The sequence below is a fragment of the Canis lupus genome, chromosome 34 (genome assembly GCF_048164855.1).
Source record: "Canis lupus baileyi chromosome 34, mCanLup2.hap1, whole genome shotgun sequence".
Lineage (NCBI taxonomy): Eukaryota > Metazoa > Chordata > Mammalia > Carnivora > Canidae > Canis > Canis lupus.
In genome coordinates this window covers 28942393-28970360 of record NC_132871.1, presented here as the reverse complement: position 1 = coordinate 28970360, position 27968 = coordinate 28942393, and the positions used below count along the sequence as shown (strand labels likewise).

The following is a 27968-nucleotide window of genomic DNA, read 5'->3' as shown; positions in this document are numbered from 1 at the left end:
TTTTGAGTTAATTCTTTACATAAGATATGAGGTTTAATTTCAAGGTTTTTTTGTTTATTTGTTTGTTTTGCCTGTGGATATTGGATTTCTCTAAAACTATTTATTGAAAAGAATATTTTTCTTTCATTGAACTGATTTTACATCTTTGTCAAATGTCAGCTATCTGTATTTGTGTGATATTATTCTGGGCTCCTTATTCTGTCCCACTGATCTATATGTTGATCCTTCCACCAATACCACACAATATTGTTAACTATAGCTGTATAATAAGTTTTGAAATCGGGTATGATAATTCTGCTCTCCTTATTTTTCTGTTTCAAAATTCTTTTAGCTATTTTAATTCCTTTGCTATATAAATTTTATTTATTATTAATTTTTTAACAAGAAAAAACAAATTTAATAGGCTTACATACAGGAATCACATAGGCATGAAATTCTGAAGACAATAGCCATATAGATTATAGAGTAATCTTGCTTATATCTACAAAATATTTTGCTAGGATTTTGGTAAGAATTGTGTTAAACTTTTAGGTGAATATTCAGGTCTTTGAACTTTAGTTTTCAAATCATGAACACATCATGTCTCTCCATGTAGTTAGATCTTCTTTCATATGAGTGTTTTGTAGATTTAGCATACAGGTCCCATTAAGTGTTTTGTTAGATTTGTAGGTATATGTTTCATGATTCAAGAGCTACAAGATATGTTATTTAAAAAAAAGTGTTTCCTGGGGATCCCTGGATGGCTCAGCGGTTTAGTGCCTGCTTTCCGCCCAGGGCATGGTCCTGGAGTCCTGGGATCGACTCCTGCAGGGAGCCTGCTTCTCTCTCTGCCTTTGTCTCTGCCTCTCTCTTTGTGTCTCTCATGAGTAAATAAATAAAATCTTGAAAAAAATTGTTTCCAATTATTCATTATTAGTATATAGAAATATAATTGCTCCTTCTGTTTTTGTTGACCTTGTATTTTGTAATTTTGGTGAACTCTTGCATTAGTTCTACAATTCTCTTTTTGGTAGATTCCTTAAGATTTTCCATGTAGACAGTCATGTCCATACAAAGGAAGAGTTTTATTTCTTCTTTTCCAATTTCTGTGTATCTTATACTTCTGGTTTTTTTTTTCTTCATATTAAGTTGACTAAATCTAATAAGATGTTGTATAGAAGCTATGAGACTGATATTCTTGTCCTATCCTCTATCTTGAGAGGAAAGCACTTTTTTTAAGATTTTTTATTTTATTTATTCATAGAGACAGAGAGAGAGAGAGAGAGAGTGAGGCAGACACACAGGCAGAGGGAGAAGCAGAGAGGAAAGCATTTAGTCTTTCACTAGTAAGTATGATATCAGCTGTAGGGTTTTTTTTTCTCTAGAATTCTTTTTATCATATTGAGAAAGTTCCCTTCTACTTCTTGTTTGCTAAAAGTTTTATCATAAATTGGTTTTGAATTTTGTCAAATGCTTTTTCTGTACCAATTGATATAATCCTGTAAATTATGATCAACTAATTGATTAATTTATAAATATTGAATATTGCATTCCTGGGATAAGCTCCACTAGGTCATGATGTGTTGCTTTTTTAATATTGGATTTGATTTGGTAATACTCTGTTCAAGTATTTTCTATCTTCATGGGGATATCAGTATGTAGTTGTCTTTGTTCTGTCTTCATTGATTTTTAAATCAGGGTATTTCTGGCCTCATAAAATTGGATAAGAATTGTTTCTCTTTTATTTTCTGGACTATATTGTACAAAATTGCTTTTTATTTGTTTTTTAAATGCTTTTAGAGTTCATCAGTGAACCATGTGGGCCTAAACATTACTGGAATGTTTTCTAACTGTAAATTTAATTCCATCTCTTTAACAGTATAGGACTATTTATGGTATCTGTTTCATCTTGAGTGAGTTTGGTAGCTTGTGCTTTTCAAAGAATTGTTCTATTTTATCTAAGTTTGGAACTTATGTTCATAGTTTCATAGTATTCCTTGCTATTTGAATATCTGCTGGGTCTTTAGTGACACATTTTTATTCTACTATAGACATATTTAATAATAGAATGGCTTGATTGGACTTATGTGCATTTAAATGTATTTTAAAAACTGTTAAAACAGTTTTTCAAATAGTTGTGCCTTTTATATTCCCATGAAAATTTATAAAATTTCTGCTTATTTTAGTTCTTTTCAATTCTTGGCTTTGTTTTTATTTTTAATTTTAGCCAAGTAGTTTACAAGCTGTACTATTTTGCATTCCAGCAAGCAGCGTATCAATTTCACATCTATGTCAACACTTGGTATTGTCAGTCTTTTAAATTTTAGCCCCTCTAAAGTAGATGCATAGTAACATAATGTTTTCAATAAGAATTTTTATGGGGAATATTAATGTCAGAATCTTTTCATTTGATTTTTGGCCATTCAATTTTTGTTTGTATTTGTGTGAATTGTCTATTAAGTGTCATTTTGAAAAAGTCAAATTTTCATATTCTTTTGACTATTTTTATTGTCAAAAAAGTCTTCTACTACCTTTTCACCTGTGAAAATATTCTCCGCCATCTCATACACTACACTGAAGATAAGAATGTTCATATAGTTTTATTTTGCTTAACTTTTATTGCCAAACATCCCTGACCAATACTCAAACTTCTATAATCTAGAATAATAATTTTACACTGTTATTAAAGTAAATACTTAATACTTTCAATATTTATATTTAGACTCATGTTTAATTGGGGTTGCTCATTGTTTTTTTTTTTAAGATTTTATTTATTTATTCATGAGAGACAGAGAGAGAGAAAGAAAGAGAGAGAGAGAGAGGCAGAGGCACAGGCAGAGGGAGAAGCGGGCTCCATCCATGCAGGGAGCCTGACATGGGACTGGATCCTGGGTCTCCAGGATCACACCCTGGGCTGAAGGTGGTGCTAAACCGCTAAGCCACCCGGGCTGCCCTTCATTGTTTTTTTAACTTGAATTCATTTTTATTGCTTTTTTCTTCTTTCTTTCTTTTCTTCTCTACTTTCTGAAGTGAATTTTCTACTAGCATGTATAATAGGTTAACTCCTTTTGTTGCTGTATTACTAAAATCTATTTTGTCTTAGTTTTTGTATGGTTATAGGGCTAGGAAAAGCACTGTGGATTTAAAGTAATTTCTCTTTTTGTTGAGAAATTCGAGGCCAAATTTTTTCTCATTCTGTTGTGCATGAACTATAAAAACACTGTGGTTTGAAAAAAACGATCTGATGTTTCTTAGTAAAATATTTTCTTGTGTTTTGTGAGGAAAAAAAATGTAAGCAATCTTCTTCTCTCCACCCCCTTTTTATTAATTCTATTATCTTATTTTTTACCTACTCTTAGACATATATTGGAACTTTTGAATATACTCTCTATACTTCTCAACTTCAATTTCATACTTTATGTCTTTTTATGTTGTTAAGGCAGATTTTCTTGTCTTCTTATTTACATCCATTCTACTATCTAGAACTCATATCATGACAAAATTTTTATTTCAATAGGCATATTGTTTCATTTCCAAACTCTCTCATTTTCTTATAATCACCTGTTCTTATTTGATATATATGCTAACTATTAACTAAACTTTTATATATATATGTATATATATTTATTTTATTTTATTTTATTTTATTTTATTTTATTTTATTTTATTTTATTTTTTTAGATTTCTCCAATGTGTTATCCTGGCTACTAGTTTCACTTAATACCAAGGTGTGGTCCAACATCAGATGTTTGGTGATATTTCTGTCACATAAAAATTCCATGCTTGAGAGAATTGTATAAACTCTGCAGAAGATGTTGTACTGGGATGCCCTATAATAATGGAGGACCCATTGCTTTCTCTAGGTAGCTGGGGCAGTTGTCATCGTTTCCCATTAAGTGGCTACAGAATTTTTTTAACAAGGTACATTTTAACTCCTGAAAAGGTTAACCCTCAAGGCTATTGGGCACTATGCTTCACCATTTTCCCAGAGAAGCAGCTTAAAAGTGTTTCCAAAGAAAAGCCTCAAGATCATGAACATGGCATTGGCTTTCTACTTTGGTTTTGCTTTTGCTGATTCTTCTGAAACAGCATCAGAGAATCAGTCCAGACATAATGTCACTTTTTGGCATTTAGAAATTATTAGTTCATTTACGTATTTGTTTTTCTATCATGTTGGAGTTTGTTGTGTATTAGAAGTAGAAACTGCCTTGAATTTCTGTAGAGGAAAATGTAATCCGTTAAACTCTTACAAGTAAAAGCCCACCATGTAAAGACAATTCTCTCCTAAGCAATATATTATTGATACACTTATTAAAGTAGAATTTCAAGTAGGCTGTATTTTAATATGTCTACCCATAGTAGACATAAACACTTTGAAGTCCGTGACTGTATATTAGACACAGTATGCTACCGAATAGTCATTCTTCCTTTCTTTACTAACAGAATTCCAACTTATTTGGAGTGTATGTGTGCCAGATAAAAATACATTTCTTACTTACTTTGAAGCTAGGTGTAGACATCAGACACAGTTCTGGTCACTGAGATATAAACATACTTCATTGGGTATGGTTTCTGGTGATTGGAGGCTGACTCAGTTGCATGTGTACCCTTTTACTCTTTGTCCTTCTTCTAGTTTGGAATGTAGACATGATGTCTACAGTTCTAGGATCCTTACTGCCTTCATACTAATGGAAGAAAGAGTTCACTATTCTGTTGACCATGAAATAAAATCTCTATCCTGCAGTATGATTGTCAACCAGGTCATGTACTCACAAGTGAAATAAGATAAGATGTCTCTAAAGGCTTCATTGTAAGATGATTTACATAAAGCTAAGTTTCTAGAAAAATAACTCTCCATAGAAATGCAAATACCTTAATTTGGCTTACTCTAAGCAACGTATATCTCTGTACCTGGGACTAATTTCTTCCAAACTACAGGGCTGATATACAATGGGGAAGTAGTAGAATTGGTGTTAAGAAGTAATGCACACTGTGGAATCCATAGTTTATATTTTCAGTTACCCATCATACATATAAATCCCTTCCCTTACACATTTAAAAACTTCATGCTTACATAATATAGTCACTCTATAGGAAGATAATCTAACCTTCAGTTTATGTAATTTATTCCATCTCTTCCCTTAAGAATACCCTTAGGCATGACTTTTCCCACAACACTTTCCTTGAGCTCCTCTTCCTCCAAGCCAGGTTATCTCCCCTGCTGTGTGCTTCCAACTCAACTTTACTTACTTCTTGTATTTTACTAGTCTCACTGGATGGCAATTATCATATTATTCATCTGATCACCTCAACTAAAAGATCCATCTTTTTGTTTCTAGATCATGTCATATTCATCTTTGTATAGTTATTAATTCAACATTTGGACTGCATTGGATATTCAATAGTTATTTGGTGATCTGTAAGTGATTCTATTGAGTTCATTTCAATTTATGTTTTATTTGAACCTTTGTATTATTGGAATATCAGGAAAGGGGATGGGGACTGACTATAGCTGTTTTAAGTTTAAAAAAGTTCTCGGTCTTTGTAATATTTAATAATTAAAGTGTCATCATAAATATATTAATTGCTATAAGCTTAGAATGACCATATAATACTCCGAGAAATTTAAAATATAGCTGTATTCTGAAAAACAGGGACAAATTTTAGGCCTAAAAATAATCTATTAAAATAACTCTCTGTTCAAGTGTGCATGTGTGCCTCTCTCATGCAACCTGCACACACATTCAATGAAATGTCAGCATTTATTTCCTTAGAATGATTAGTTAGATTGTGATGCTACACAAATATAATTATGAGATATGATAGCAGCATAGCATGCCTACTTCCACTCATTTTCAGTGTTTTTAGAAAGTGGTTCCCATAATTATTTTATTAAAAAAAAAGAACAGGAGTAATTAAGACCTGGCAATATATCACTCTTAAGATTTTTAAATAAGAGGACAAACACTCAAAACTCAAAATATTATTTTTTCTGGAAAGAAGAGCATTTTATTTTCTAATTAGAAGTCATGAATTTAAATGAATGTGGAAACATTCAATTTAGGAAGATATGAGTATAATGATGAATTAACTTCTATTTAGAAAAAAAAAAACAAGCAACGTAGCTACACACACAGCACACACCCCATTGATATTTAAACAGCAACAATGGCCATAAATATATTTTTAAGATTCTGCTTATACATCTCTCTCTGTGGCTACAAATAATGTTCAGGTTAAATGAAAATGTTCCCAATTGAAGTGTACCGTTATCTCTTCTATCCTTTATCAGCCTCACATGTACAGTTCTAAGGTAAACATGTAATCGTACACTTGGAAATTTTGATTTTGAATCTTGACAGCACATTTCCAAAGGTATAACATCTTAATCAAATTTAAAAATAAAACATCCCAGTGCTGAGCTTGGTTGTAAACCTAAAATTATATAACATACATGTTTTTATGCTTTGTCAATTACATTTGAAATAGGGGACTGTTTGTTTCAGCCCTTCTAAAAATGAGACGAGGATGAGAAAACAACCTATTTCCTTATTAGGTTCAGAAGTCAAAGGACTCAGCCAGGAGCCGCAGGCTTCAAGAGCATAGAAGATTAAGACATATATTGGATTCATGATGGAGGGCAGAAAGTTCATTTTCAAAATAAAACAGAATTTTATTCATATTCCTTTTAAAATTCAGATTGCCATTTGCCAGCTGACCTGTGACACGGCAGCAGTGTATTACATTTTCAATGAGCAGTCTGTCTGGAGCTGCTAGTGGGAGAAACTGCTTCCTGGTTTCTAGGTTTGTATTTTTCTAACTAAGATATTGTTGTCAGAATTTTAGATGGTGCAAACAGGGGCAAGGTAACATATTTATTTTTAATAAGGAGGAGATATAGATAGTATAGTCATCAACATTATGCATGGAATAATCCTATGAAAAAAATCATAACAGCTCAGGTAAAATGTGTATATGGGACCGTCAAAGATGGGGATGCCAGCATCTCAATGAGAAATAAGGGCAGGCCAGAAAATGCATCTTTATTTAAAAAATAAATACATGTGAATGCCTTTTTAAACAAGTTTTGGTAGAGTGCAAGTCAAGCCAAGGTTTTCGATAGTCAGGGACTAGATTTATCCAGCTCACCATCTGTCAAAATTATATTATAGATGACACATATGCATAGATACAAGACCACTGATTTTCATATATATTAAAACCTGAAACTACTTCAGGATATGAAAACCTACAAACTGTTAAGCCAAAAGGCTTACATCTAGAACTTTTTTTTTTTTTCCCTCCACATTGTTTTAATTCTATTTTCTTCCTGACCTGCATTCAGGAGAAAGGGACATGTAGTCAATGGAAATCATAAAAATTAAATTTCATTTAGAAAATATCAAAATAGAAACTTTTAGAAAAAATGAAAATAGGACAAAGGATTTATACTTCATTTTTGGAGCTGCTCTTGTGAGCGAATAGATACAATACATATTTTTAAATGTAGGACAGTGGCTTTAAGATGAGAATGAGAACAATTTTTAATGTCGGATAGAAAAAGGTAATATTTGTTAAAACAGAAAACTAGCAATAACGATAAAACATGTGACAAGTTGAGTTAACTTGAACCAAGACACTGCTGTCCATATTTCACCCTTGAGAATAGCTTTGTGATAAGAGTTACTCGTGTGTTATTTTTGTTAACCTCTCATAGGAGAAACAAAGGGAGAAAAGGCAGCGATTTTCACAATTTGATTTGGCACTATCCTTTTCAAGTGGAATCAGATAGTGGAAGGGAGCATCCTTCACCTCATATTTACCTTGAACAAATCATGTTTATAGATTTTTCTCACATATTGGTAAGAATAATATGTTTACCAAGTAGGAAACATTGGCTTTAATCCATTTGCAGCAATTAAGTGAATGATTGGTTTGTAAGTAGAGCTCTGAAGCTTTTTCCTTATAAATGAGATGTGAAATCATATCCTACCATTTCACATTTTTGAAAAAACCTTCCTATTGAACTATATAATTATCTTTTCTTATCAATAACACAAACTTTCCATATTATCCAAATCAGTATCAATACTCATTTTTTATTAAATAAATATTTTCAGGTAAATATCTTGATAATTTGTTATGTTTTAAAAAGAAATGACAGTAGAAGTAAATTGAATGACAATGGATTTCACTTTAAGAACAGCTGTTCTAAAAGCAGATCATTTCTATCATAATTTAAAATGCATGCTAAGAAAGGAAAACTGGATATCCTTCTCAGACTCTTCCCAAATGTGTTTGCATACTTTATCACTGTAGTTTAATTTCTATAAATCTCCTAATTATGATCTGTGAGCTATCAAAATCCATCCAACTTCTTAATGGATAATCTATAATTAAAAATGATCTCTTTTTTGTAGTTTTCAAGTTTAAATTAGATAAACACATTGTCTTTCTATGAAATGTTTTAATGCCATTCATTTTAAACATTTGGCTTTTTTGTGTAGGTTTGTAGCCAATGGGAAAACTTTAGAAATCATGCTATCATAAGGTTTGCTGCTTTTTTTTTAATTGCTAAAACGCATTTTTGAAATGCACACAATTTCCACAATATTCAAAGCAAAAGGAAAATCTTTTCATTTTTCTTAAAGGAAGAAAAGGAGGAAAGGAAAGAAGAAAAAAAGAGACTCCTCAAATAAATTCTAGATGCAATAGAACTACTTTGGGATAATTTGATTTGCATGTGCCATATGTTAAGTCATACACTCCTTTTCCTCCAAACGCACACCTCAAATACTACGAAAAGCCTGCAAATCCTGATATTCTGGCTCAGTCTATGCCATATACTACTCCACCCTGCCTAGACCAAGTGCTCATGGAACAAGTTTCATTAGAGAGCATGAAAAATTACTGTCAAAATTGATGAAATTAGTATCTTTGGAGGTATAATGTGCTTGGCATATGCCACTGGGCATGTTTTCCAGTAGCTCACACAGTATCAAACAAAATTTTGAATTTCTTTCTTTGACTAGCAATACATTGATATACTTTAAATCATATATATATATATATATATATATATATATATATAGTTTCAAGCCAGAGACTTCACCAGTTGAACCCTGAACAGAAAATAGATGCCAAATTTAGCAATACAATGGGATTGAGATTGCTTCTTCACTGAGCTAATTTTCCCAGAATCCACCGTTCATCTCATCACTCCTTATAAAATACAGAATCCTTAATTGGTCTCTGCTTCTCCAACATGTTTTTAATGAAAACGCAGCACATAACTCTTAGTTTGTTGGCTGCCAGAGCCCAATTTACAAAAGTGGGAGTGCGAGATAAGAAAAGTACATCTGCAGAGCAGACTGCGCAATGAATCACACGATGCCAGAGTTGAGTAGAATATAATTGAGTCCAACATCTCTGAGCACTTTCACCATAATTAATGATAATCTGTAACAGAGGAATCTGAGATTCCAGTTCAGAGAACTGTTTAATTAGGCCAAGTAATGAAAGCAGAAGCAGTACAAGAATATGGCCTGTCTCATGATTAATGATTCATGCTACTGAACACAAAAGTGCCGCACCGTTAACTCTAACGGATGCTGCATCTCTCTGGCATTTACAAAATAGTGAGATGCATGCATTTTTGTATTTTAAAGATGTAACTGGCAGTATCCTTTCCTGAGCTATTTACATGATAAATATGGTTCCGAAGGTAACTGTCTTCTTCACAGGTTCTTTGCTCTGGGGTAGTTTAAGATAAATATGGTATCTGCCTTTACATCAGTATTAAGGTAAGTGCTGTTCCAACACAGGATAATTAACACTTTCACTTTCTGAGTCAATAAAACATCATTTTCAATATTACTTTTTTTTTGGGGGGGGGGGATGTTAAAATGTATGTCTCGTTGACCAAAACAGGCATCTTAAGGTTTATATATGCACCTCACTCATGGATAACACAATGAAGAAAGAAGTAGGTTAAAGATCACATTTAAGGTATGGAAAAATAAAACACGTTCAATGGGTATTATTTGGGGGGCCAGAGTATAAAAAATCCTCTCAAGGTACAGCAATTTGACTTTGGGATTGCTCTGCAAGTGTGGGGGACAAGACAAAAGAAAGGATGGTTTATCCGAAGCTTTAACATACAAGCCAGCAAATTATATGGGCTTTATGTCACTACTTACTGTTTTTCTATAAAATAAGAAATAGTACTTATCAAAGGCATTGCAGAATTGCGCTGTACGTATGCAAGGACTGTGATAAGACAGCCTCCATAACACAACATGTGCATTCTGTCGTCAACAAAATTAGGTCTCTTTATGTGTCTGCTGCAGAAGCTTCTGTGATTCGACACCCACTGAGAATTAGACTAATTCAGAAGACACCTTATCTGTGATATGGATTCAAAGAAAAGATTTCTGGATTCTCTTTACCATTTACCCTGCCTTCTAATACATGGGGACACATAGTCAATCACAACAATGCAACTCATTCCTGACATGCAGATATCTCCTTGTTGGCTCAAAAAATATGTAATCTCATAGGCAATGTAATTCCAGGGTTGTCAGTAACTTTGGATTCACGTAAACGAGTAAGGATGTGAAATTTCAATGGCTGGCTTCCAGTAGGCTAAAATAAAATCCCCCATGTTTATACATTTTTCACTCAACCTAAAAAGTGGTTGATCTTCCAGGAATATTTTGTAGAAAATTAATGACGGAGCCACTGTAAGTAGAACAATTTTATAGGTATTAAAGAACCACACTTTATTCCAAAATTTTGAACATGCATATTAAAACTTTTGCCTAAATCACTGTATAGTACCTATGCTTAAAAAAAGACAAATAAAATTCTCTTAGTTTCCTCTACAAAAGTCTGAGTGGACTTTATTTATACATGGAAGGACTGTACTGTACGGTAATCATAAATGACATATGCATCATATACAAGAAATAATTTTCTTTCGAACAAAATAACATTTAATAAAATGCTTTGAAAAGGAATAAAATATATTCTTTAGCTAGTCTGATAAATTTTATATGTTCAAATAATTTTCAAATCACACTATTATTGGCTTCATGGATTGTAGAAGATAAAAAAGAGAGAAATATGGACTTCATGATAAATGAGGTTCTCAAAGGAAGAAACCACCTTACCAATTGTTTTACAATGCATAAAAATAGCTAACATTTTTAAAACAGGTTTTATTTGCCATGAACCGGGCTTCACAATTTAATACATTACCTTATGTATTCCTTACAACAAACAACCTAATGAAATAGTTACTGTAATTATACAAATGTTACACATGAGAAGATGAAAAGTTAAAAGATGATTCAGCTAAGATTAGCTCATCAGCATCTAACAAGAAAACATATCAGTGCCTTAACAAAATTACATATATACAGCCACATAAAAAAAGACCAGAGCTGGAGCTACCATGGTGACTCCAAAGTACCATCAGGAAATCAGAATTCTCTCTTTCTCTCCTGCCTTACTCAGCAGATCACCAAGTTATCAAAGATATCAAGTAGAGATCCAATCGTTACGTTGATATTTCAACCAGTAGGAAAAGTGAAGAAGGAAAACAGGATTTGTCTCATCCTCTGAAGGCACCTTCCAGTAAGTACCACACAACTTTTCTCCTTATATTAGATAGTCCAGAATCTATCTGCATGGCCTTCTATATCTATAATGTAGGCTGGATAACATAGAATTTATTCTTGGTAGCAATGTGTTAATCTCAAAATTAGGTTCACGTCATTAGGAAGAGTGGAAAAATAGTCTGCTGGCATGTGCCTGAATCAAGTGCCATTTTCTTAACCAGTATCATATATACCTAGTGACATGGCATAGTAGCTTCTCAATAAATCCTGGTTTGGGATCCCTGAGTGGCTCAGCGGTTTGGCGCCTGCCTGCAGCCCAGGGCATGATCCTGAAGTCCCAGGATCAAGTCCTGCATGGGGCTCCCCCAAGGAAGCCTGCTTCTCCCTCTGCCTCTCTCCCTCTGTGTCTCTCATGAATAAATAAATAAAATCTTAAAAAATACTGGTTGATTTTTATTACTTTTAACTAAATGACAAATGACAGAAAATTATATCATCATTTTATTTTAGCTTATAAGTATTTTTTTTAAGTAAAATATGATCCATTTGGCCCTATGAAGTGTCATTTAGGGATCCCTCGGTGGCTCAGCTGTTTGGTGCCTGCTTTCAGCCCAGGGTGTGATCCTGGAGACCCGGAATCAAGTCCCGCATTGGGTTCCCTGGATGGAGTCTCCTTCTCCCTCTGTCTGTGTCTCTGCCTCTCTCTCTCTCTGTGTCTCTCATTAATAAATAAATAAAATCTTTAAAAAGAAAATGAAGTGCCATTTAAAGGTAACATATGTAACTATGAGAAAGATAAGAGGTAGGTATGATGCATGGCCAGTTATTTGGCATTCACTAAGAGCAATATAATTCCATCTTTAAACCCAAAATCTACATGAAGATTTTTTAAATGAATGGACTCACAAACACTCTACAAGTTTCAGACTAAGGCTTTTAATTATACATGTGGAAACAATGACCACTTAATAATAACACACATTTGGTGATAACAATTTTAATATGTAATTATGTATGAAATATATCACAATTTCAGAGGTGTTAAATATAAAAACATGCATGTTAGAATAGAAGAAATACTACAGTGTACTCACTGAAGAGAAGAACCCAATAGATGGATTAAAATATATACAATTGATGGATTAAAATAGATGCATTCAGAGAAAATAAGTGAATTGCGTAACAGATTTGAGGAAATGAAACAGAATTCAGACAAAAATGCTAGAAAATATGAGGGATTAAAGGCATGAAAAGTAGAATGAGAAAATCCACCATGTATTTCTTAACACTTCTAGAAAGAGACAAAGGGAAATTGGGAAGAAGACACATAGAAAGAAATAATGGCTGGGAATTTTCCAATATGTAAACAAATAAGCAAAAAAGAGGAGTTCTCAGGTTTGTTCTGAAAACTCACTGAGCTCTGAAATGCACAAGTTAAATACAACAAATAAGCAAGCAAACCAAAAAAACCCTAGATTCATTATAATAGAATTTCTAATTTTAAAGACAAAGAAAGGGCACCTGGTATGGCTCAGTGGTTGAGCATCTGCCTTTGGCTCAGGGCTTGATCCTGGAGTCCTGGGTTGGGATCCAATGGAGTCCCTGCATCGGAGTCCCTGCATCGGGCTCCCCGCGGGGAGCCTGCTTCTCCCTCTGCCTGTGTCTCTGCTTCTCTCTGTGTCTCTCATGAATAAATAAATAAAATCTTAAAACAAAAATAAGCTAAAGGCAAAGAGAAAACAAAAACAGTCAGGAAGAAAATATAAACTACCTAAAAGTATCTCTCTACCTAAACTGTAAACTGACAATGCCATCCAAATGAATACAGAAAGATTTTATCAGTTACATATAATTTATTAACAATTAAAATACTGGGTCATCTGGGTGTCTCAGTGGTTGAGCATTTGCCTTTGGCTCAGGTCATGATCCTACGGTCCTGGGATCGAATTCCACACCAGGCTCCCCACAGGGACTCTGCTTCTCCCTCTGTCTGTATCTCTGCCCCTCTCTGTGTGTCTCTCCTGAATAAATAAATAAAATCTTTAAAAAAATTAAAATACTAAGATATACTTCAGACAGAAGGAAATTGAAACTAAAAGAAAAAAATGAAATCCAAAAAATAATGAAGAGGAAAGAAATCAACACATTAACTGGTTAATGTGAGAAGTATGTCATTGCTAACAAACTACTTCTGGTTTCTATCTAAGGTGGAGAAAACTAAAAAGTGTAGCTGTCACTCAATAAAAGAAAAAGCCAGTTAATCCTCAAAATCATAACTTTTGTTGAACGTACTAAAACTGAAGTCTCAAGTTAACCACGTTGTCTGAAATCAAATGAAAGAGAGATACACCTTCATGGGGAGGTGAGGCAAGAACAGTGGGTATCTGTGGGAGCAAGAATCAGAAGAGCTTTTGTTTCAAGTAGGGAAAAGAATTCACCTAAAATCTCTAATGAATGGATAAATGATGAATGCGGGAGAGCATGAGATTACAGTCCTAGAATCCCTGGGAGCAGCAGACATAAGCGGAGTTCACATCCACTAGTGGGATCTTCTCTACTGACCTTCCGGGGTGCATAAGAAAAAGATTAGGGCAGGGCAAGAAGTTGGAAAAAAACTACCTTAAGAATTTCAGATCTGTGAGAGAGGAGAGGCTGAAGCCCCTTCAGGCCTCTTTCCTCTTAAGGAGCAAAGCTATTCAGCTACGCTGGTGAGGAACTAGCAGCAAACCTGGTCAGCCCCACTAAGTTGAGCCCCACGGAGTTGTTGAAGACCTGTGGTCCCTGGGGAAAAGTTAAGTAAAAATTCCTATTTTTTTTTCTTTTTTGAAAAAACAGAATGAAATTGTCCTAAGTGTAAACTATTGGATGTCTTGTGTCACTGTGGCACAGGTCTACCTAAGACTGGTCTGAATTGGACCAGCAGAGACCCCACCCCCAAGCAGGAGGTTAGGTAGCAGAGTTACAAGCTAGGTTGGTCTCCTCAGAGAGGGGCAAGACCTGGGATAGAGATCGTCTCTGAGATGCAAGTACCCAGAAGAGGTCTCAGAGCTCTTAAAGGAGCAATACTGAGAAACATCCTCCAGCAAACAGTCCACACTCTAAGTGCATGATTATACCAGAGAAAGAGGAAGAGGATCTGTGGCTCATCTAAGAATTAAATTGACAAACAAGATTCACAGGAGAAAACAGCCTATTTTAATTACGTACCTATGGGAGTTCCACAAAAATTTGAGACTCAAAATCACCCACACCATTCCGATTTATACACCATTCTCAACTAAGGAAGAGATAGGGGTTTGGGCCTTCTGTGGTTGTGGTATTAAATACACTGGTAGGTGAGAGAAGGAAATGTTTGGTAAACAAAATGCTCTGGGGGATCCCTGGGTGGCTCAGCAGTTTAGCACCTGCCTTTGACCCAGGGTGTGATCCTGGGGTCCTGGGATTGAGTCCCACATGGGGTTCCCTGTGTGGAGCCTGCTTCTCCCTCTACCTGTGTCTCTGCCTCTCTCTGGGTCTCTCATGAATAAATAAATAAAATCTTAAAAAAAAAAAAAAAGAGAAAACAAGAGTTGCTCTGTTACCCAGGTGAGTTTTTGGGTAAAAGTTATCTTCTCTGATAATAGCTCACTTCCTGGTACAGACCTCCTTAATAATGTAAATTTCTTCATATTGCTGATTTCCCCTTCAAATGAAGAAATTTATACTGCATTATACTGCATCACAAAAATTTTAAAGGAAGTTTTTTAGACATAAAGGACTACAGTGCCATGCAGAAACAAATCCATACAAAGAAATGAAGATTTCCTGATAGTTGGGAAAATTAAAGTATTTTATCTTATTGTTTATTTACCTAAAAGAGCTGGCCTTTTGTAAATGCACTAGGAATGTATTATACTTTCTATAGAACTGCAAAAAAATACTCAGTTACATTAAAACTGGCCTAAAAAGAAAGGAGAAAATAATCAAACAAACAAAAAAACAAGTAGGAAGTTGATAGATTTAGATCCAATCATAATAGTAAATTAGATGTAAATAAGCTAAGCAAACAGATTAAAAGAAAGAGATTGTTAGATTATTAGAAGAAGGGTAGATTAACAATATGCTGAGTTCAAGAAGTATATTTTAAATATGGAAATGTAGAGAGGTTAAAAATAAAGGCATGAAAAATACTTATTGTATAAACATTTATTAAAAAAAACTTGTAGTGATTGCGGATAGATAAAGCAGACTTTAAAATAGGACTTATTACTTAAAAATAAGATTTAGTATCTGGGATGAAGAGGGACATTCCATGACGACAAAAGGGATGAATTCACCAAGAAGGTGTAACAATCCTAAGTGTGAATGTACTGCCTCGCAAAACATCAAAACACATCAAAAAATGATAGAAATGGAGGGGGGGGATCTACAGAGAATTTCAAAATTATGTTTTGAGATATCGATACTTCTCTCTCAATAATAAATAGAAACAGTAGATAGAAAATCAGGAAAGACATAAAAGAACCCCCCCCCCCAAAAAAAAGACAAAACCAGTATAAATCAAATTGGCCTAATAGAGAATTAAAGAGAAACAGCAGGACAGGTGTTCTTTTCAGGACCATGTGAAACATTCACCAAGGTAGCTATATGCTAGGCAATAAAATAAACTTCAAGGAAATTAATATATATTGATATCATATAGATTCTATTTTTTAATGAAAAAGGAATTAGAGTATGGAGATGCCTGGGTGGTTCAGTCAGTTAAGCGTCTGACTGTTGATGTCAACTCAGGTCATGATCTCAGCATTGTGAGATTGAGCCCCACCTTGGGCTCTGTCCTGGATGTGGAGCCTGCTTAAGATTCTCTCTTTCTGCCTCTGTCCCTCTCCCCCACAAAATAAGAGAGTTAAAGAGAAAATCATTAACAGAAAGATAGTGGGAAAACCCTAAGTTATTTGGAAATTAAGCAACATATCTTTTTAATTAAAAAAAAAAATGGGTCAGAGATCAATTCACCAGAGAAAGTAGAAACATTTTTAATTGAATGAAAATTAAAATGCATTAAAAAATACATATTACTCAGCTATTAGAAATGACAAATACCCACCATTTGCTTCAACGTGGATGGAACTGGAGGGTATTATGCTGAGTGAAGTAAGCCAATCAGAGAAGGACAAACATTATGTGTTCTCATTCATTTGGGGAATATAAATAATAGTGAAAGGGAATATAAGGGAAGGGAGAAGAAATGTGTGGGAAATATCAGTAAGGGAGACAGAACGTAAAGACTGCTAACTCTGGGAAACGAACTAGGGGTGGTAGAAGGGGAGGAGGGCGGGGGGTGGGAGTGAATGGGTGATGGGCACTGGGGGTTATTCTGTATGTTAGTAAATTGAACACCAATAAAAAATAAATTTTAAAAAAAAGGAAATAAAACTCTTAAGCTAGGAAAAATGCTCAACCTTACCAAAAATCAAAACAATGCAAATTGAAACAATAAGATAACATTTTTTGTCTACTAAATTATGAAAACATTTTAATAACAATAAATAAAACATTTAATACCCCCCCCAAAAAAATACATATCAGGGCATCCAGGTGGCTCAGTCAGTTAAGTGTCTGCCTTCAGCTTGGGTTGTGATCTTGGGGTCCTGGGATTGAGCCCCACTTCAGGCTCTCTGCTTGGCAGAGAGTCTGCTTCTCCTACTCCCTCTGCCCTTCCTGCTCATGCATTCTCTCTCTCAAATGAATAAATAAAATCCTAAAAAAAAAAAAAAAAAAAACTTCAAAATTTAAGGGAGGCAGCTAAAGCAGTGCTTAGCAGGAAAATTAATTAAATTGAACATTATAACTATAATATGAATATTATAGAACATATTATAATTTATTATAAAATAATAATTATATATGAAATATATTATTATATAATTAGTACAAATAAAAATAGAAACTATACAATGAATTACACAAGGAGGATTTCAAATCATCTCGATCTAACATTCCACCTTAAGAAACTAGAAACAAATACTAAATACAAAGCAAGCAGAAGAAAGGAAATAATTAACATATGATTATATATCAATAAAATTGAAAACAAAACTTCAACAGAAAATGCCAAGTCAAAAGCTAGTTCTTTGAAACGTTCAATAAAATTAATAGACTTCTAGCCAGCATTGACCAAGCACAGAGAGATTGACAGAGAACAAGTGACAGAGAGAAAATGTGTCAAAATTACCAATACTGGCAATTTAACCGGGACATCCTTACAGATCTAATAGACAATAAAAAGGCAGTAAGGGAATATTATAGATAACCTTAAGCTTATAAATTCAAGAATTTTAAGGGAATGGATAAAATCCTGAAAGTCTCCATCAAAACGTAACTACAGAAGAAATATATAACCTGAACTGTTCTGTTATTTGTGGATTTGAATTTGTAGCTAAGAGTCTTCCAACAGAGAAAATATCAGGACAACATGGCTCAACCGTTAATTTCTTCCAAACATTTAAGGAAGAAATAGTATCAATCTCTTGAAAAATAGAGAAGTGACTATTTACTACTTATTTTATGAGACCAGCATCACTTTGCTACGAAAAGCAAAGGCAAGATGAAAATTGTAGACCATTATTTCTTAAGAACATACATACAAAGACACTTGACAATCTACCAGCAAATGAATCCAATAATATGTAAACAGAAAAAATATTTCATGATAAGTGGGGTTTATCCTGAAAATCCAAGGCCAGTTCAATGTCCATAAGCCAATCAATTGTAAGTCACAATATCCATAGCATATAACGGAAAATACTTATCTATACAAAGTGCATCTACAAAACAACTAGAGTTAACATTATATTTCATTATTCAAATACTGCTTTTTTTTTTTTACCCTAAGACATGGAATAAAGAAAGGAAATCTTTTCTTACCACCGCTATTCAACATCATATTCGGGATTCTAACAATGGAATAGATAGGAAAAATGAATGAAATTCATATGGATTGGAAACAAGAAATAAATTGTCTTAATTTTTAGATTGATGGGACTTTCTAGAAAATTCCAGAGAATCTACAAAAAATTTAATGTAAATTAAGCAAAGTCATAGGATATAATGACAATATACAAAAATCAATTGCATTGCAATATATGAATAGGAAAAGAATGGGAAATTTAAGGAACTTTGGAAAAAGTACCATTTAAAATAGCATCAAAACCATGAAACACTTAAGTATAAATCTAAGATGTATGTCCAAGATCCATATCTGGAACACTGATTAAAAAATTAAATAAATGCAGAAACATTGTGGTTATAGATGAAAAGTCTCAATATTGTTAAGATGTCCATTCTGAAATTGATAGCAAAATACTAAAAGTTTTCTGAAGGCAAGAAAAATGTCTAATTGAATTGTGTCGCTTTGTAGATATAAGGTCTTCAGTAAACTTCTTTTTTTCCTTAAGATTTTATTTATTTATTTGAAAAACGGAGGGGGAGAGAGAGCAAGAAAGAAAGACCACATTGGGGGGTGTGGGGATGCCCAGAGGGAGAGCAGGGAGGCCCACCAGACGCTCCAGGTCTCTGGGTCACAACCTGAGCTGAAGGCCACAGTGGACTGAGCCTCCCAGGGGCCCCAAGGTCTTCAGTAAACTGCTTGAATTAATTTAGGGACCAGGAACATACTCAGTGCTAAGAAGACATTGACAATATTAGATCACTAATGTAGTGGATCTCATGATTAGGTACCCCCTTTTTTAATAGAAATTTCTTTTTTTTTAATGTGATGAAATGGTAAATGTGAGGGAAGCTACATGTAGGTTTAGTAATTTTTCTTATATTTATGATTAAATGTAATTATCAAATTGATGGAAAACAACATAATGAACAAGATACAGAACACAAATTGTAAATGACTGTAGAATTCAATTAGCATTTCTGAGATTTTAGACCTTTTTCCCAGTAAAGTCACATCATTAACATCTACAGCAATTTTCATGTCAAGCTGGAATGAGTTTTTCTTTTTTTCCAAATAGGATATTTTCTTTTATGTTTATGTTTTAAAAGTGGAAAGGGAGAATAAAAATAATCTAAAAAATGGGTATTGATAAAGGCTATGAAGTGAAGAAAGTCAGGGCAACGGACGCCTGGGGGCTCAGCGGTTGAGCGTCTGCGGTCGGCCCAGGGCGTGACCCCGCGTCGGGCTCCCTGCATGGAGGCTGCTTCTCCCTCTGCCAGGGTCTCGGCCTCTCTTTCTGTCTCTCATGAATAAATAAGTAAAATCTTAAAAAAAAAAAAAAAAAAAAAAAAAGAAGAAGCAAGGCAAGAGTGAAATAATGCAAGTCTACCTGAGGCCCTGTTCCGGCAGCCTTCTGTGAGGACGTCACACCGCGAGCAGGCCCGACGCACAGGAGGGCCCCCGTGCAGAAAGTAACCGGAAGTCGGGGGGAGCGCCGGGGCCGCGCCGGCAGGAACTTGCGGACCGTCGTGCGCCTGACGAGAGGCCCGGGGGGGTTGGGGCGTCCGCGCCGCTCCGCGGGCTCTTGCGTGACGTGACGTCCGACGGGGGCCGAGCGCCGCGCCGCTGACGCTCTGGCCCGGGCCAGCACGAAGTCGGGCCTAAAGTCTTTCCAGTCGCCTCCCAACGAATTTCCTTAGTTGCACCGTGAGCCCTCGAGGTTAACCTCCACACAGAAAACCGGCGACCCTCACGAACGTGACGAAGTGTCCCGCTTCGCTTCAGTCAACTACAGGCCTTCGTCGCCCCCGGCCTGCCGCCCTCACGGCCTGCTCCGCCCTCAGCCGGGGTGACTCTCCCCGAAACCGACGCTCGCTCGCCCCGTGCGCGGCCCCGCGACGGCCCGTCCCCGGCCCCGTGCGTTCTTCCGTTTCCTTCCCTGTTGCGTAACACGATCCAGGCGAATCATGACTTTCTTCTAGCTGCACCTCCTCCAGAACTGCTCACTGAACTCCGGTGTGTGCGAGGCCCTGGGCTTTTACTGGTAACGGGGAGAAAAGCCTAAGAATGTTGCCCGGCTCCTCGCACGGGGCCCTACGTAGAGTGTGACCTGAATTTAGCACCATTCTATGGACGTCTTGGTTAAGAGGAAAAAATGTTCGGAACTAAAAAAGGAAAATCAAAATAAAAGTACCCCCTCCCCCCGCCCCGGGATACAATTTGTTCGTTCGTTCTTTCTTTCTTTCTTTCTTTCTTTCTTTCTTTCTTTCTTTCTTTCTTTCTTTCTTTCTCTTTCTTTCTTTCTTTCTTCTTCTTTCTTTCTTTCTTTCTCTTTTCTTTCTTTCTTTCTTTCTTTCTTTCTTTCTTTCTTTCTTTCTTCCTTCCTTCCTTCCTTCCTTCCTCCCTCCCTCCCTCCCTCCCTCCCTTCCTTCCTTTGTTCTTTCTTTCTTTCTCTTCTTTCTTTCTTTCTTTCTTTCTTTCTTTCTTTCTTTCTTTCTTTCTTTCTTTTTTTTCCTTTCTTTCTTTCTTTCTTTCTTTCTTTCTTTCTCTTCTTTCTTTCTTTCTTTCTTTCTTTCTTTCTTTCTTTCTTTCTTTCTTTCCTTCCTTCCTTCCTTCCTTCCTCCCTCCCTCCCTCCCTCCCTCCCTCTCTCTCTCTCTCTCTCTCTCTCTCTCTCTCTTTCTTTCTTTCTTTCTTTTCTTTCTTTCTTTCTTTCTTTCTTTCTTTCTTTCTTTCTCTTTCCTTCCTTCCTTCCTTCCTTCCTTCCTTCCTTCCTTCCTCCCTCCCTCCCTCCCTTCCTTCCTTTGTTCTTTCTTTTTCTTTCTTTCTTTCTTTCTTTCTTTCTTTCTTTCTTTCTTTCTTTCTTTCTTTCCTTCCTTCCTTCCTTCCTTCCTTCCTTCCTTCCTTCCTTCCTTCCTCTTTCTTTCTTTCTTTCTTTCTTTCTTTCTTTCTTTCTTTCTTTCTTTCTTGTAACTTACCTTACACCTTACTTTAAAACAAAACAAAACAAAAAACAAAACAAAACAAAAGAAACACCTGCAGCTAAATCTCAAAACAGATTTCAAGTATCAAATGAGGCCACGTTGAGGTGTCTGGGTGGCTCAGTGGGTGAGCATCTGCCTCCGCTCAGGGCGTGAGCCCAGGGTCCTGGGATCGAGTCCCGCATCAGGCTCCTCACAGGGAGCCTCCCTCTCTCTCTGCCTGTGTCTCTGCCTCTCTCTCTCTGTGTGTCTCTCATGAATAAATAAATAACATCTTTAAGAAAAAAAATGAGGCAGTGTCATATGCCAGAGTGCCATTTGAATTCTTATTTTACTCTGGGAGAATGCAAAGGCTTTAAAGAATAGATTAGAAGAAAATCACTGGTGTCTTTTTACCTCAGCAACAAATACAAACACGATAACAAAAAGTTTCCTTTTCTTCCTCACGTATCTGCCTGAGCATTTTCTAATGCAAAGGTTGTATTCAATATACTTTTATTTTTCCAACTCGAGGAAGAATTTTTTTAATGATCTTGACAGTATAGGCGGTACTAGATTTCTCCACTGTGTGTGATATTTGTTGAGTTCTACTATATATAAGACGTTTCATGAACTCATTTCCCATGCATTGACTCCCTGTCAATAGTGATCAGCATCAATATTTCATTCATTGATTAGTGTCATTTCTCTCTCTATATATTTTCCCTTTAAAATTTCATGGTTTTCTAGAAACCATGCACATGATTTCTAGAACCTGCACATGATTATTATTTTGAATATTCAGATTTTCTTTTCGCTATGGCAGAAACATTTTCACTATATTTCTATATGGTTATTGCTTTCATTAAGAAACTCTTAATTTTTGAATATTTATTTTTTTACTTGTCATCTTATTGAACTCTCTTAATTGGTATAACAATTGTTTAGTGGATTTACTTTGCTACAATAATAATTATCTTCTCTGCAAATAATGATAATTCTTTCCCTTATTATAGCTTTTTTCTTTTTCTTTGATGTATTGGTAAGATATTAAACAACAGATATGGGAATATAAAGATTATGAATTTTAACAGGAATTGCACTTATGTTTTGTCATTATAGGAAATGTTGTCTGATATAAGCAAATAATAATAATGAGCTATTGTGCCAAGTGCTAGAAAACCCATGGTTTAAAATAAACTAATATTTAGAGCTCAAATTTGACGAGTCATAGCTTTATAGAACAGTAGCATTTTTGTATAATTAGAAAAGCATTTCAAATATTTCTGATAACCTTCTTAGCATATATTGAGGAGTTAATATATTTCTCCCTTTTGAACTATCGATGTGAAAAACCATATACATAGATATTAGAATATTGAATTATTTTTTCTTTTTTAGAAAATAGCACATTTAGCAGTTTTATCAGTTTTGAGACTCTATTTGATGATATTCTTCTAATATCATACTTATGATATTTTGAGTCAGACTACAGGGATTCATAGTTTAAGCCTTGAAAAATCTGAATTTGTATCCCATTGGCATCTTAGGTTAGCTTGTAATCTTAGGCAACTGGTCCAAACCAGCTCAGCCTTAGTACTTTTGGTGTAATGTGGAGATAATAAAATAACCTACGCTTTCAGATGGTTGAGCGTGTTAAATGGTATAATGCATGTACAGTCCTTAGCATAGAAGCTAGAATGCTCAATAAACATATAGTTATAAATGGTACTTGTCAGTCTTTCCCCCCACCTTTCTTTCCCTGATCAGATTTTTTTATATTAAGGCCATAAAAGCATCTTAAAATTAATTAATGAACTCCTTTCAATAAGGCTATAGAATATGCAGGACCTAACTGACATGTAGATTATTTATTCCTTAAAAATCAGCCACAAATCACCTCATGAAAACATCTAAAATCAGTATAATTTCTGAATATAATTATTTGCAAATTCAAATATTTGTCAATTTCTTCTAAGGCAATTTATGTACTCATTCTCTCAGATTAATTTTGATAATTTATATTTTCTCAACTTCATTAATTCCTTATAGCTTGCTACATTTATTAGCATGTAGTTACAAGTTAATTGTTTAAAATCACTTTCATATATAGTAATAATCTTTTTTACGTGCCTAAATCACATGCTTGTAAATATTTTTGCCATTTTTTTTTCTTAATGATATTTATCCTTGTACTATATAGCTACATGTTGGGCACATTTATGTCTATAATTATTTTTTCTCTTTTTATCTGATTTGGTAGTTTCATTTTTCCATAATTAATTTCTTCTTCTTATTTTTTAGAGTTTTTCTGCCTAACTCTATGGATTGGATGTTTAATTGATTATTTTCTAGTTATGCTTTTTAAAAATGATAGCATTTTTGCTCACGAGGTAAACCTTTGAGACAATGGTCATAAGTTTTCATAGAAAACATGCTCATTATAGTTATTTTCCAAATACCTCTTAGTTGTAATTTTGATTTCTTTCTGTTCAAAGTTTCAAGTAGAATTGGTCATTTTAATTAAGTAGCTAGATTTTCCTTTGCTGCTTAAAGTTTAGTTTATAATTTCCAAACCTTTGCATGATGATAAAAGAATGTGAGTAATGTAATTCCTTTATAGGATTACACGTGAAAAGGAAAAGCAGAAAACATGCTCATTGTAGAATGGATCAGTACTATATAAAATGAGAAAGTCCTTCATCTCCTCATAACCATGAAGAATATTTGTAGATTGAGTTTCCTGCAATTGGATGTTAATACAGACTTTCTTAGGGATCCACACCTGTGGAAGAGAAGGTGGGAGGCAGGACTGAGAGAAATGGAACTGCCATGAAAATTTTAAACACCTCAGGTAACTCCATGTGGAACACTGGAGCATACATGACACACCCCAGCTGTCCTGTGTGGTATCAAAAGGGCTGCCCTGAAACCCTCTTCTTCATCAGCTGTGGGATATGAGTCACCCAAAGAAGTGTGAGCCCTGAGGAGTTGGTCTTCTCTGCAGTTGAGGTAAACCCTGAAAGAGCTGACAGCTAGAGACTGTGGGAAGAGGCTATAAGTCCTTCCAAAGGGACATGGGAATTGTGGCTAGCTCAGTGTATAACATATATATATTTTTTTAAATACCAGCTTGGAATGTTTTATCAAAAATTTTTGTATATATTTTTATCTACATCTTATTTTTTTAGTTAAATGATCTCTGGATATTATATAGTGTATTATATATAATATTATGTATATTATCTATACTATATTTAGCACACATTTACTCTTTTGATCCTTTACAAATTTATTCAAAGTTGTTTTTTAACAGCAAGATTTTCTATTTTTCAGTTTTGATTTATGTATTAGTCGACTGTATTAAATTGTCAAACAAATTTTGAGAAGACATAGGGTATATCTCCTGGGCTATTGCTCCATTAAATATTTCTATAATATTTACACATGAATAAACTCCTTTCAAAATAAATTTTCTTTGTTGTCTTTTGTCATTTGATATTGCATAGGTTTACTTATTTCTGTTTAAACACTTCAAGTCTTTACTTGTCTTTAAATTAGAAAAAATCTCAAGACCTGTCTAAAAATGATCAATTATTTTTACTAGGACTTTGATGATAACAGAAGTAGAGAAGAATTATGATCAGATTTACATTTTTAGAATTATCACCCTGACTTTAATCTGGAGGTTAATTTATGAGGAGAATGAATGAATGTAAGGAACAACAATTCAAATTGACTCTCAGCTTTATGAAAAGGATTTTAATGGATAAAAATAACACAAGAAGAGAAATAATACGAAAGAGATGGTGAAATCAAGTTTAATTATAAATTGAGTTTGAGGATCTATGAACAATCATATCTGAAATATATAAATGGCTGTCAGGTTTAGTGCCGAGGTAGTTGTATTGTAAATGACGTAATAATAATCATTAGTAATTCAAGATGTGCAGGATCTTCTAGAGATTGCATAGTATAAGAAAAAAGAGAGATTAGGATAGAGGCTTGAAACATACCAAGATATACGAAGAATATAGGGGAGAGGGAAATGCCATCAGAGGAGAGCAAGAAAGAGTTGTCAAAGATGTTGGAAGACTGTGAGAACATTTTGATACAGAAAGTGACCTCTGAAGGCTGCTTTGGCTGCTGCCCATGAATTCTGATACATTATGTTTTTAGTATCACTTAATCATTTATATTCTAGATTCGTTGTGATTTTCTCTTTTACTTTCTCTATTAACTTTTAAAAACACAAGTAACCCTTTGGTTACTCAATAAGCAGTGTGGTTTTTATGCCCTTAATATCTTATTATATTATGATTTATAATTAAATACCATTTTAGTGAAATAGCCAAACTGTGGAAATGTGGAAAGATCCCAGACGTTTATAGACAGATAAATGGATAAAGATGAATGGATACACACACACACACACACACACACACACACACACACACACAACGGAATACTACTTAGCCATCCAAAAGTTAAATCCTGAAATTTTCAATGATGTGGATGGAATTAGAGGAGAGGGTATGATGATAAGTGAAATAAGTCAATTACATCATCTCACTCATATATGGAATTTAAGAAGCAAGACAGAGGATCATAGGAGAAGAGAGGAAAAAATAAAACAAGACAAAATCAGAGAGGGAGACAAACCATGAGAGACCACTAATCATAGGAAACAAACTAAGAGTTGGAGGGGAAGTGGGTGGGGGTTTGGGGTAACTGGGTGACAGACATTAAGGGGGGCACGTGATGTAATGAGCACTGGATATTATATAAGGCTGATGAATCACTGACCTCTGCCTCTAAAACTAATAAAATATTGTGTGTCTGAATGTAAAAAAATTTTAAAAAATAAAAATAAAAAATATATCATTGTAGTGGGTAAACATGCTCTGAATGACTTTGATTTTTTGAAATACATTTAATATTGTTTTATGGCTCAGCATATGGTCAATATTAGTACGGTATTCAAATGTGAGAAAAATATAGTATTTTACTGTTTTTGGCTACTTGACTGTATAAACATCCCTAAGGTTAACTTAATTGATGTTGTTGTTCAATTTATTATTTTCTAATCTACTTACACAATTACTTAGAGATTGTTGTTTGTCTCCAATTGTAATTGTAGATTTTTCTAATTTTTCTTTTATCTTTGCCAATGTGTTGATTTATGTATTTGAGAACTTTGTTATTATTTGTTACTGATTTAACTATATTTTTATTATTATTGTCAATATTGTTATTATTGTTTTCAGGTGTTACTGGGTACTTACACCTAACAACCATGTAATATGATTGCATTAAAAAGTTTAAAAGATATTTGTGACCTGCCCCCCCAAAATTAATAAAATATTTGAAGTAACAAAAATCCTTTTTACTCAAGTTTTTATTTAAATTCCAATTAGTTAACATACACTGTAACAGTTGCAAGCACAGAATTTAGTGATTCATCACTTCCATGCAATACCTGGAGCTCATCACAAGTACCCTCCTTTTTATTTTATTTTATTTTAAGATTTTATTTATTTATTCATGAGAGATACAGAGAGAGGCAGAGACATAGGCAGAGGGAGAAGCAGGCTCCCTGCGGGAAGCAGATGTGGGACTTGATCCCAGGACCCTGGGGTCATGCCCTGAGCCAAAGGCAGACGCTCAACCACTGAGCCACCCGGCCCCAGTGCCCTCCTTCTAAAAGGAGGGAGAGAGGACAGCCCGGGTGGCTTGGCAGTTTGGTGCCGCCTTCAACCTAAGGCCCAATCCTGGAGACCTGGGATCGAGTCCCACATTGGGCTCCCTGCATGGAGCCTGCTTCTCCCTCTGCCTGTGTCTCTGCCTCTCTCTCTCTGTGTTCTCACGAATAAATAAATAAAATCTTAAAAAAAAAAAAAAGGAGGGAGAAAATTTGCAATAAGTATGAATAGTTTACTTAAAGTTCTCATTAGTGCATTTTAAAGTGTTTTGGAATTTAAGTTTTCTTTAACTCTTAACACTTTGCCATTTAAGCTTAGAGTTAGAAAATTAAACTAAGGTGGTTGGAATAGTCAGAATTTCAAGAACAAATATAAATAAAATACATTGAATGTTAGAAGAAAAGGGGACTTCAAAGTTCAGCTAGTGAAACCTTGAAGTGCACATAGTCTTCTTGGCTTTTCCCATAGGGACTATAGGGTTTTCTTTTTGGAGTTTTCTAAGACAGTGACCATACATCTATATGTCCAAGTTTCGAAAAATTCTTATTTCTTCTTTTTATATTCATTTTAATTTTGTAGATTTATACATCACCATCATCACCACTCCCTTCTTTGGAAAGATTGTTCTCTTATCTTGGCAAGGATTTTGGAAGAAATGGAGGCTAATCAATGTATTCACAATTTGCCGTCATTAACTGCCAGGCCAACAAATAGGTTTTTGCATAAACTTCTTATTGCTATTATCCTACGTATGTTGCTGCTTCTGTTTGCTGTTTCTAC

At 34.6% G+C, this 27968-nt stretch overlaps 1 long non-coding RNA gene across 4 annotated transcripts in view; it reads right to left on the bottom strand.

Moving 5' to 3' along the window:
- The window catches only part of LOC140624143 (uncharacterized), a 40631-nt gene extending 20218 nt beyond the window's left edge, over positions 1-20413 (bottom strand). For all 4 annotated transcript variants that reach the window (XR_012023671.1, XR_012023672.1, XR_012023670.1 and 1 more), the window contains exons 1-2: positions 19919-20413; positions 13122-13281 (exon numbers count right to left, since the gene is read on the bottom strand). This is a non-coding gene — a long non-coding RNA (uncharacterized lncRNA). The remainder of the gene's footprint in view (positions 1-13121; positions 13282-19918) is intronic.
- Between the last annotated feature and the right edge of the window lie 7555 nt (positions 20414-27968).